Below are 10,479 nucleotides of genomic sequence, written 5' to 3'. Positions count from 1 at the left end.
ACATGTTTCGATGTTTAGTTGGGAAATATGTTACCACTGTACCATCGCGGTCGACTAACTGTTTTTCATTTGATGCTAAACAACCCTTCGTGACCTCACCTGCACCACGTCTACCTAGAATATATATACACACACCACTGCTTCTATCATGCATTACCCGTACAAGCGTTCTTTTTTTAACATAAATGATGACTCGCGGCAAATATGGTTTCTGACTATCTATTGGGCAATCAATTCGCCTTGCAGTTACAGGAACGTTCATTTTAAGGCTCGAAAAAATAATATGTGGTATCTTTGCCTTGACCCTTTATTGCAAAGACTTGGTCGTCAAAAGCGCCGTGAAGTCTCCTGAATAGACATTCACCAAAAGTACGAGAGAAAGAGGGTGGTATTCTCATTTGTAACTATATAACCGTAATCCTCGCCATTTTGCTGCGTTTAGTAATAACACGTCTGGTACCTCGAAGACGTATGGTTTTATACATATGAAATTCTTTCAGTCTATACAGAATATTTTTTTCCTTTGTTGCACATAATATGGCCCCTGAATTCTAGCAACGTTTTGTTGATCCAGCAAACACATAATTGAAGTTTGTTCCTTGCTGATTCCTTCCAGTTCGACGTTTTACTACGCTTTAGTCTAAAATTAATTCCACCTTTTATCACCTGCATGGCAAGGGGATATTTGACATGCTTACAAAACCCTTGGATCAGCTTCGGTATAGAAGGAAAGTTGATCCGTAACAGATTACCCATTTTGAAACAAATAACACCGCTTGGTTCCGATTATCGAGAGCTTCGAAGAAGCGAAAGCGTCTGCAACATCTATATTTAAACGTATAGACTTAACGAAAGTGCTGTACGGGAGCTAGTACGGGAGGATAGATAAAACTGGGCTGCGTAAGTCCCAGGGAAAATTCTTCCAGGGAAAGTCGTCATATAGTCTCTATGCATACTAAGACTATTAAGAGTTATGCGTACCAGAGATCGTTAAGTGATCTTCGTCAGATTCAATAGAACTTTGCCTCGACTCTCACATCTATACAATTACGCGGAATTATTCAAAAATCTCTTTACAGCTGGTGTTTGCGTTGAGACTTGGAACAAGTCTTCTGAAGTGCTGAAGAAATTTTTGAATGATTTTTAGTTTACCCTGCATATATATCGCATAAATATATATATACGGTATATTTTCGTCAAGTAACCTTTTTCAGATTTACAAAAAACGGTTGCTCTATTTCGTATATCGTTATATATTTCTTATTCGAGAATATTTTATTAAATAGAATATAAAATACGCAGAGCCTATTTTAAGGTTTCTAAAACAAGGTTGTAAAAAAGATGACTTTCTCTATTATAGTTGTGGTTCTAATTGTGGTTGAAGTGACACAGATCGTTTGAAGTTACAGTGAGTGCTATTCGCTGGTTGCTGTTAAAGCTTTTCCGCATCGAGACTCTTTCTCCTATAGTTCCACTGAGGAGCGTTATGAGGAAAACATTTAAATATTCAATCGAACTATACCATACTTAAAAGGAAAGTTGACGAATGCCGTATACCTTGTTAGATCCTCTCTAACTTAACTCATGTTCCTTCGTCGCTAATATCTGGCCATGCAGATGACTCAGCGCCTCATTCGAAAGCAGCCTGATGGGTGGATAGACAGATGGCTATTTGAGTACTTGCAATTCTTTTCTCTTTTGATCTATCCCTTCTATTACAACAGTAGGACACCACTTGTTTATTCCGGGTAGGATTAGCCGTGTTGAGTGTTCTCACCGAATTCGAATATATAAAGCGACATCTTATCAGGATCTGTGAAGTAGTTACTTTGGGAACGTTAAACCTAAAAGGGTTCCTTTTCATGCGTCATTGTGAAAATGCATACCCTCAACACCTAGTATGAAATCCAGTCAATCGCTTCCTTCATGATCGGAGAGGTGATTAAACGTACTCGATTTGTTGCTTGTACATTTGAAGCTATAGACTAGGATTCCTGTTCATTTTTATCCACTCTCAAATCAACATTACCAATCAAACTCCTTTAAATAAAAGCTTTGCTTAGAGTCCACTGCGCCTAGTTAACATCTCTATTGTAGCTCATCTGTACAGCACGCTATTAATCCACGCACAAGCACATGTACCTTCGTCTAATTTATACCCATAGAGATTTGTTCGTCTACTTCTTTGGGAAGTATATTTGAGTCAGCACGCGTCAGTTGTCGGGCGCTTCCTCCGTACAATTTTATCTATAGTACAGCGTGTATTGAGTTTCTTTGCGTCGCCGCTACGTGCCTGCTGCGGTTAAAGGTGTTTCATCTCTACAGGACCTTCCCTGTTCGTCGATCTCGTTCTCCTTTTTCCTTTGCGACCGGCTGAGCGATCAGACTCGACATAGTGATTCGAAGGTTGCGCGCGCACCGCCCTTTCCACCGGTCTCGGACACTCTGCCGGATGCCTCGCCGATTGTGTCCAGATGACTAAGTAAGGTGTACGTCTTTTGGTTGGTTTGGACTATGCTCAGTGTGTCTGTGTGTAGCGTTAGTGCCTTCTGCCTATCTATGCGTGCGTCCGAGAGTCAGCAGTGATCGTGAGAAATCGTCCCTACCAGTGTGAGTCTGGCTCCGGCCTGTGATGGACGCACGTCGCGCACCCATGTGACGTACTCGCAACGTGCAAAGTTTTCTATAGGCTAAGAAGGTAAAAAACAGTAGACGGAACTACAACAACAAGCTGATTTCGATATGCGAGTGAATTGCTAGTAGATAGCGTCACAAGGTCGGCGAGATGTTTTTCTAGTATGATTTAATTGATTGATTAATGAATGATTGATTGACAAGATAAATTTGTTGTGCTGTTCTTATATGAAACAGTGAGATTACTGTAACTGCATAACAACACCAACAAAAGCAACAACAGCGACAAATTGTGGCAAAGTTTTTAAGGACGAGCTTAGGAAAGGTGTACACTTAAGCACACGACAAAGCTAGGACTGCAATCATAACGACGAAGACAAAAATAGCAGTCATAGTAACTCGAAATATTGGTATCTGCTGCAGTAAAATAGTAAAAAACAAATGGGCAAGTGATATTTTGTTACGCCGCTGTTCGAAAGAGACAAAAAATAAGGTCAATTTTTGCTCAGAAGACAACGAGGCAAGCGGAAAAGGAATCGGAATAACACGGCAGACGGCACTGTAACCAAGGGACTGGAAAGCTATGTCGTCTCTCTCATGAGCTGCGTATCATTGTTTACCGTGTTAATGGCGGAAAACTTGTACAACGATTAGTGATGTTATTATGCTCATGATTTGATGGTGGTGGTGGTGATGATGATTACGGCGACGCAATTACGCAGCAAAAACATGAAAAGTTCGTAAGATTTCTAAACGTTCATTACATATGGATGCCTTAACAGGCCGTCGCCCACTGGCGGTGATGGCGTCGTCATTTCAGTGGATGCAGCCGTCGAACTCCTGGCGTCCGTGATAAGGGCTCGCTCTTCACTCCGCGTGGGGTCAGTGAGAAAGGAGAGAATTCGAAACGAAGCTGGGTGAAGTCGAAGTGTGACGTGTCGCGAAATGCTGATGTGAAAGTGATTAAATAGAATAGAGTTCCGCCACTAAGGTTTGATTTTAATCAACTGTTTGATTAGGCCATATATTGTGTGCCTAAAGACATACGCCGTGCCTGACTTTATCATATAGAACAAGCTAATAATTTGTACAGATGCGGTAGTTAATTGCCGCTGAGTGCAAAGCAAAACACCGAACCCGGAATCACAGCAAGAACAGGCGTAACATTAATGAGGGCTCGACCCGCTCTGCTTTTCGGTAGGAAATTTAACTAGCACAGACATTTTTATTTAACCAACAAGTTAGTGCCGTTAATGTTAAGTAAACAGCGCTAAGATCACAAACGTTAAACGAAAAAAGAATACTCTCGTGAAAAAAGGGTCTATAGAAAACGGTTGGTTTTCTATAATAATACCAGGTTACTTACGCTAACAAGAGCAGCGTCCATAACTAAAAAGTCGTGTTAACTACACTACAAATTACAGGCGTGTTCGTTAGTGAAACCCATAAGCGACGTTTATGGGAAAGATCGGCGTACAAGCTATTAACTAGGGACATTGACCTACTGTTGTTACTGTTGTAGTACGATATGATCTGACAAGGTGTGAACAGTGAGCCTGACCTCGATTTGAAGGAGAGCCATCAGCTTGTATCAGTTGTGCTCAAAAGCTTTTCACGGCACGCACCTCACGCACGTACAACTCGTCGTAAAAGCCCTAAACACGTCGATTCATACTACCACAAGACACCTACCCCACAAGAAGACGAGATTGAACCGACGCCGCTTGTGGATTGAAGCCAAGATCTAACAGGTTTGTAGGTTCTAAGGCGTAGAATCTTCAATTCATATATTGACTCCAATCGTAGCCGTTCACTTCATCACCACATGATCAATGTGTTGCAGAATAATGTCCACAGAACGGCTTGATCATCTAATCAACAAGCATTTGATAGATTAGTTTCAGCAGAGATCATTTAGAACTTGTGATCTGTCGGCTGTCTGTTTGTGTACAATATTCATCGTCTGGCATACGTTTAGTGTTATGGATACGCAACCAGCACCAATAGATAGGCGTAGTCGCTGGCCTGGCGAACCAGCGCATACATTAACACCGTAGGGGGCAAGAGTTTTACTTAGATGAATGAACGACCAGAGATTAAACAGATGAATCAAGAAATGACCCGTTCAAGTCTGACAAAGTTAGACTTTATCTCTACCTTCTTTTTTTACCTCATACTTCGTGAAACCAATTTCGCTGGGATATGGGTCCGTTGAACGATTAAAGCCAAAATGTCGGAACCTTATGTCTTGAGTAATAATAATGTCGCACATGATAATGATTGCTTTATTGATTCAGCTCCATTAGAAAGGTCTATTTGAGGAATTATTTTATTTTGGTGACTTTATTGACTAGATTTGTCGCTGGAGATCACGAGAACTAATAGGCTTAGTTGGATTTGTTATATTGGACATAGACACACGACAAAAAAGAGATACCATTATCGCGTAGCTGCTAGACTTGCTATCCGCTATTTTCGTCCAATAGTTCTTGCGTGTTTTACACTGCTTTTTTATTCTGACTACCCATTCGACACTCACACGTTCCCTTCATAAGCGTCGAGTGGTTAAGGAACACACTGTCGAGGTTCTTGTCGTTTGTTTCCTCTATTATTGCCTACCAATATCATTCCTCGACTATGGATAGATGAAGCGCTAGACGCTCGCGTGGAAAAAGAGATAAAACGCAGGTATCCGAAAAGTATAATGAATACACGTTTAACTGACGCACTTGGCCTAGAGCACTTGATTGCTCATGTGGTATAAATCCCGTACATCCCGTCCACACTAACGGCGTAAGGCTCGGGGACATGTCTGCTTCCTCGACATCCTGTACAGTACCCCCTTCTCGTGTCACCTTCCTCCGAAAAAATAAGAATCGTTGTCGTCGTCACATCCCTTCGTTGAATTGACGTGCGCCCAATGCAGCCCTCATCTACACTCCGTGTCCGCCGAGATCAGCGGTGGTCACGTCTCTGTAGCATCCTACACAATGAAATGTGTTCCTTCTGACGGATTGGGTGCAAATGCACATATGCATCGACAGACAAAAGTAGCGTAATTGATTTTGCTTGTCGTCGGTCCACCTTTCTTTAACCTCCGTTTACTATGGCCAGCACAACGGTAATAGGTTCTACTACTTTTGCGACTAGTACCGTCGACCTCAGTAGAAGCCTATCCCAACCACTTGTGTACCCACCTCGATTGTTGTCTCTTTCGTGTATTTCAAGGTTGTGTGCGGTTACCAGCCGTGTACCCACCTCGATTGTTGTCTCTTTCGTGTATTTCAAGGTTGTGTGCGGTTACCAGCCACATGTATCCGCTAGGCGATTGTTCGCTTAGCTGCCATATCGATTTGACTCCGTTGCAACGTATAAATCTGTTCCGATTTGAAAACCATCCAGACGTCAATGCGCGCAGGGGTCTTTGTACACGTTAGTATTGAAGTGGTTCCCTTTAACTACAGTACAGCCTTGATCCAGTCGGGTATCATCAACCGATTTGAAATCGATTTTTGCGAAACTAAGAGACTGCTGATGCTCAGTATCGACTCAGCGATAAGAATCCAGGAAAGGTACTGGGCACAGCTATGGGTGTGTGTCGATGCCAAACTAATTCAGTTACTATAGACCATTGAAGATTTATAGAAGGAGTAAGTGGCCAGACTGATTTCGTCACTGGCTGGACTGGAGAACCAGTATCGGTTCAGGTGCCCGCTCAGTTGCAATGCTCATAACTAGATTGCCCATGTCCGCAACTTCACGCCTTACGCCCAGTCTTTCCATACCGTTTGACCAGTACCTCACTCAGGAAAGTTCGTGCCAGCTTAAGTCCATGGTGGCAACCGCCTTCTTATTTGAAAGTTTTTCCCGGTAGCGTTCTTATCCCGTTGACAGTATCCCGACCATGGAGATCCGGTGACAGGAATGTCGTCTGGTCCAAAACTGTCAACGGTAACAAAGATAGTAATAACGACAACGAAGGTTCAAGACCACGAAAACAATGGCTGAGCAGACGTGTCGTTCTGCGTGTGTTCCAAAAACGATAGGCAGTTTAATAATAACTTGCTTTTCTCTACATTTGCTGCATTTAGGCCGGATGAACTACTTCTCTCACTGTATTCTAAGTATAATGGCCTGTCAGAGAGGTTTTGAGACGATCGGCAAGGTGCCATTACGCTGTCGTAGCGACTCACAGTAAAAGAGGACGAGCAACAACGAAGACACCTGACTAACTAGATCTCGGTATTATTGTTCTTGTATTTTGGTATTACTATTATCTCGCTTGGTTGTTTTAAAGCGTTTTTCAACAGCTGTCGTTATTGTCGTAGTTATGCGTAACTGATTAGATATTAAACATCATAACCGCAATGCCGTTCGCCGTGATGTTGATACTGTTTCCGCTCTTACGATATTAGACCAAAGCGCCGCCTCGTACGAGGGCATGTCGCTTGAGGCTGGATCATACAACACGTCCCGCCCTTCCCGTTGTCCAGTGTCGTCGCCGCCGCCGCCGCTGACTTTGCGACTTCCAAAGGACAACGGTAAAGGTAACCTGAAAGCGGTTACCTGAAATCATGCTGTTGTTCCAACGCAGAGGAGATAAAGGAATTTACTAGTTATTCAAGTACTGTTTCATCCGCTGCTCATTGTTGTCCTTTTTCACTGACCCAAATATGATAGCTGCGGTATCGAATGGGCCGGACCTAGTTGGTACCTCTGGTTGTCGCTGCCAGGCTGGCTGGCAATACGGCCAAGTGTAGGACCTTTGGGGGTCGCATAGGTACAGCGCGTTGCGCTCTCCGTCGAGAAGATTTTACCACTTCGCTTTAGCAAGGTTCATGGCACACGCTAAGCAAAGGTACTAATAGCAAAAACGAATCCAGGGTCGAGTTGTTCGCATAGAAGAGTATATTAGAGTGCTTAGAAGAACACTGCAGAAGTAAACAGTATTAGCACAAGGGCAGTGAAGCCGAGGAACGAGACAGAGAATTGTGTCCTTGTTATACAACTAATGAATTTTTTTTTGTATTTATTTTTAACGGACAGCTTCGTGTATCGAACCCTCAGAGTTTCAATTTTTCGTATCTAAACGTACGAAGTCAACTATCTTATACCTGCTAGCATAACCCTTACGATGGGCCCGGCATAGACAGAGAACCTGTGGGCATTTCTTTCTGATGTGCACCTCAGTATTTAATGAAGTAAAAAGAACTGAAAAATAAACTGGAACAATCCGCCAGGCTTAAATGTGAGTTTAGCTAAATGAGAGCTATTGAGAAATAACGCTTCGTCATGATTACCAGCGTCATTATCGTTATCATTATCATCATAATGCGATTACCTTTAATGGGTCAGAGAAGCGCCAGCTCAAATAAGCCATCTCAGGCGCACTTCAAATCAAAGGGCACGCAAAGTCTACAGGACATACGATGGCTAGAAGGACAATATCTCAAATAAAATCAATTGGTACACAAAAACGTTGTACTCTAATAACGGTAATGATAGCTACTGCAAATACAGTGGGAGATTAGCTGTTGTATTGGCAGGGTGGCGGGTAATCTTGGGCAGCATTGGACGCAGTGGTCAATTTTACCCGATTCTGATACGAGCTTTTCGACCATTATCGGCACTGACAAAACGGACATCAACCGGAAATCGAAATAGCGGCAGAGACGGCTGTAATGATGATAGGCTGGGATAGTGGTTTTAGTAGACTTAATATTATATATATATATATATATATATACATATGTATATATTTAATGTTTATTATTTAACATTTTTGTAGAATTAATACACTTAATAGAATACTGTTAGTTGCGACTACGGGTACGATGTGTTTAAGCTGTTCCAATATAACTGCGCCATAAGGTGGTATCAAGAATGGAAATGCCCCCAATAGAACAGAACCAGCGACAAGCATTTCTGTTAATGCTCCAAATACTCAGGCAAATGATCATCTCATCGAAAATGAAAGGTGAACTATAATTTAAATAACGTGTGTGAACTACGTGTGTATGAAAAAATTGTTACAAGTTACGTTTGAGAAATATTGAACATGGCGGTACACCTACGACCCCATTCATAGTGAATGAAAATTAGACCACCACATTACCAATGCAACAGGTCAGTTAACTAGCAATCAGAAATAAGACGAACATTATTGCTTACAACGATTTCGGCTAGAGACAGTAAACCGATCATTTTGATAAGGAAATGGCTCAGTTTTAGTACTTTTGGAGGGGGAAGCTTGTCAAATGCGCATGAGGCTATAGAGTCGTAAGCCATATAAAATCACGGTAAGCTACATAATACGAAAACAATCTGTGTATATGTATACGTTTGGGCTGCAGGTGGCAAGAGCAGCCTCACCGCCCGTGTATAGCCCAAATTCCCATAGCTCCCGGCTTTCGTACGATCTGTGTCTAGGAGTGCTGGTAGTTAGAAAGGTGGATGCCACGAATTCTTCGATGCCTCCGCGTTAATTATCCAACCATTAACAGGCGTTATCGTAGAGAGCTGGCGAGGGAAGCTTTTCAACAAAATACAACAATTGCTCTTCAGAGCCGGATCTACTCCTCCTTCAGATGTTCTGCTGTAGATCGAAAGGCACCCCTAGCTATGGCATAAAGATGGTAGAGGAAGTACAGGAATGGTCGTGTGCACAGAAAAATGGCGGGGTCGATGTCGCCAACCGCACGAGTCTCCAAATCTTATTATGTTGCCAGGAGTGTGGGTGGTGCCGAGAATTTAGCGTGGCCCAATGCTAGTGTCCTGTATTATCGGTGAACTGTGCATCGTTCCTGCTGCGCGCATATCCGTTACACCAAATATCTCGGCTCAATCTGGGCTGTTTATTTAAATGGGTATAAAATATTGTTAACAACCAAAAGCGAAGCTAGTTCCAGCAGTACACTTAGGGATCTTAGGTGCCATTTTGTATTTCTTCACAGATATATATTCTACAGATATTGACTTCATTGTATGCTAGTCAGGCTGTTATTAAAACGATCGAACATCGTGTCAGCTGCCCACACACAATAACCAATGCAATCTAGATATCTTTACACGACTTTGCTTCCTACCGCTAGACCTTACGAGGCCGCCAAAATTTTGTTTTTGTTTTTTGAAGACATATATACTATTGCACTTGACATCTCTGCATGTACCTGTGCCATTGGTCTCGAGCGGCCATACCAAAAGTGGCCATTGCCTGCCGTGGATAACTAAGGAAGACAAATCGTGCGGAGTTATCTAACGACGGTGCGCATCGTTGCTCAGTTGCCGGCCGTTAACACCGCGTCCTTATACAACAACACACACACACACACACACAAAATAAAAGTAATTACCCACAAGAATATTAGGCGATTGACATGAATGTTTCGTTGAAAAAACGAACGAGTTATGCAGTCTGTCTATCTAACACGTGTGCGTAGACCGTCAAATCGATTGAGTAGGAAGTCAATCTACAATAGCATCCCATGACCAAAAGCGAGAATACATCGGTGCTTGGGGGGAAGGGGGGGGGGGGTCAGAAAAAGTTTCGCGATCTATTCCGATGACACTTTTTATCGCTCGGACAAATAGCGTAGTACGTATGGCCGTTAGTCTGTTCTATCTTCGTTTTGCTTATACCAGGCCGCTACGTACTATGAGATGAAGAATCAGTTAACTATTGGTCAGTCAGATCGCGTGATCTTCAAGCTATCCACGCAGCAAGATAAGCGTGCATGCTAACTTCTGTGAAGATTGTTAAGGTTTCATAAAGGAAGGCTGTACCAACCGATCTGGATGCTCTAAAAAGCTATCATAAACAAATGGATTTTTACATTTCTAGATTTT

The 10,479-nt window shown here is 42.5% G+C and overlaps 1 protein-coding gene and 1 long non-coding RNA gene across 3 annotated transcripts in view; one reads left to right on the top strand and one right to left on the bottom strand.

Moving 5' to 3' along the window:
- Positions 1 to 203: 203 nt before the first annotated feature.
- On the bottom strand, positions 204 to 4,329 carry LOC147754395 (uncharacterized). The gene is made up of 2 exons (XR_015317850.1): positions 4,196 to 4,329; positions 204 to 3,582 (listed from the first exon to the last, which is right to left on the bottom strand). It is a non-coding gene; the product is annotated as an uncharacterized LOC147754395 (long non-coding RNA).
- The window catches only part of LOC111253729 (putative G protein-coupled receptor No9), a 158,316-nt gene continuing 152,087 nt past the window's right edge, over positions 4,251 to 10,479 (top strand). The window contains exon 1 of one of the 2 annotated variants that reach the window (XM_086975880.1): positions 4,251 to 4,385. The gene's annotated coding sequence lies outside the window, so the exon portion shown is untranslated. The remainder of the gene's footprint in view (positions 4,386 to 10,479) is intronic. The other variant, XM_086975879.1, reaches the window with a different exon arrangement.

Source organism: Varroa destructor, unplaced genomic scaffold, assembly GCF_002443255.2.
Source record: "Varroa destructor unplaced genomic scaffold, Vdes_3.0 BEIS01000007.1, whole genome shotgun sequence".
Taxonomy (NCBI): domain Eukaryota; kingdom Metazoa; phylum Arthropoda; class Arachnida; order Mesostigmata; family Varroidae; genus Varroa; species Varroa destructor.
The sequence above is the reverse complement of the archived record's forward strand: the minus strand, read 5'-3'. Positions and strand labels throughout refer to the sequence as shown.